This window comes from Austrofundulus limnaeus, unplaced genomic scaffold (assembly GCF_001266775.1).
Source record: "Austrofundulus limnaeus strain Quisiro unplaced genomic scaffold, Austrofundulus_limnaeus-1.0 Scaffold846, whole genome shotgun sequence".
NCBI classification, from domain to species: Eukaryota; Metazoa; Chordata; class Actinopteri; order Cyprinodontiformes; family Rivulidae; genus Austrofundulus; species Austrofundulus limnaeus.
The window spans coordinates 130,008-131,664 of record NW_013953248.1 but is presented as its reverse complement, the minus strand read 5'-3'; the positions used below and the strand labels follow the sequence as shown (position 1 = coordinate 131,664).

Below are 1,657 nucleotides of genomic sequence, written 5' to 3'. Positions count from 1 at the left end.
CAATAAACCTTTTACAGTAAATTAAAAGCAGAATACTTTCACCAAATGAACCTAAAATGATCTAAACTCATTAAAATAGTTTAATTTTCCTGTTTAATTCAGTTCAACATTAATTTCAATCAACTTTAACAGAAAAACTTGTAATTTTTTTTTTACCAAGTTAAAGCTGTAAACCTGTAAGAACCTGTCGGTTAGTTGATAATCCAGGTTAATTTGCAGGTTTTCAGWGAAACTTTCAGCTGTTTGACTTCATGGTGAGTGCACATATAAACAGGAACTCACCTGTCCGGTCGGCGGGAAATAAACACCTTTCTTCCGTGTCACAGCCGTGAAACCCGTTCAGAAATCTGCCGTCTTTTCCGCGCGGAGCTCAATTAAAAACGAGCTTTTAAATCTGAAAACAAAAACCTGGATTTGTTCCTCAGAAATCGCAACTTTTTCTTCTTCGGAACTCCTTCCTCCACCTGAGCTGACTCAGGCACGAGCCACTGCCCTGAGGGAGAAGCCCCGCCCKCTCCCAGCCTCGTGCCCTGCGATTCCCGTCGCTGTGACCAAAACCCCAAATATGGCGCGACCGCTTCCGCCCACATCCGGAGCCCCGCCTTGCTGAGGTGACGTCAGCGCGTCGGGAACGTCCTGACTCACCGGAGCTCGGTGTCGCTCGGTAGTTTCCGTCAGGTGGTTCGGAAACTTCAACAACAGCGGTATAATTTGTTTGTTAACAAAATATCTCACGAATTACTGAATTGATTTTAATGAAACTTTCAGGAAATGATAACTGGATATTCTTCTACAACTGATTCACTTTTATTGGAGAACTGATTCAAGATGGCTGCCACAGCCACCTGATCTTCTCAAACACAACAACGGCTTTAATTCAACCAGTTTAGCTGTTATTCAGGTAAAATTTAGTGTGGTAGTAGCTGAGAGTTGTGCCAAATACATATAGTGAGGACGACGTTACGGTGGCATGTATAAGGTAATTAATTAATGTGATTTAAAGTCTTCACAAACTGCTGCATGTTTATTTTATTTTTTTACACCTGAACAGACTTGAATAAAGTTGGTGTGAACTTTAGATTGATCAGAAGTCACATTYTCTGTCATCCTTTTTTAAGATGTTTGAAGAAACAGAACAGTTTCTGCAGAAAAAAATAAAATAATTGTTAAATTTAACCGTAGTACCGATTGATTCCACTGGAGGGCAGCATGTGATCAATAAAACCCTCAGATTCGATCACAGACTGTGTAACGACATGAACAGAAATTCATGTTTCTGTATTTAAATTTACTTTATTTTATATAAACTACTGAGTGGAGCAGGAAATAGTTTCATCGACCTTTTTTCTTGAAGTTAAAAGCATAAATTAATCATTCATATTGAAAGTTAGTCCTGAAATGGTTCTGGATGTACCTAAATCTGTTCCTGTTTGACCTGATCTTACATTCAGGTCAAACACATTGTTGTTTTTTATTTTTAACCTTCATAAAAGTAAAGTGTGTATTCTCGTTATTTAAAGTCCTGTTTGAAAGGGACGTTCAGTCAAATCTGAATCTGAAGGGATGTTGGTTCATCCATCCATCCATCCATCCATCCATCCATCCATCCATCCATCCATCCATCCATCCATCCATCCATCCATCCATCCATCCATCC

At 39.3% G+C, this 1,657-nt stretch overlaps 1 pseudogene; it reads right to left on the bottom strand.

Annotated features, from left to right (window-relative positions):
* LOC106532888 (phosphatidylcholine:ceramide cholinephosphotransferase 2-like) overlaps positions 1-530 on the bottom strand; it is a 12,122-nt pseudogene extending 11,592 nt beyond the window's left edge.
* Between the last annotated feature and the right edge of the window lie 1,127 nt (positions 531-1,657).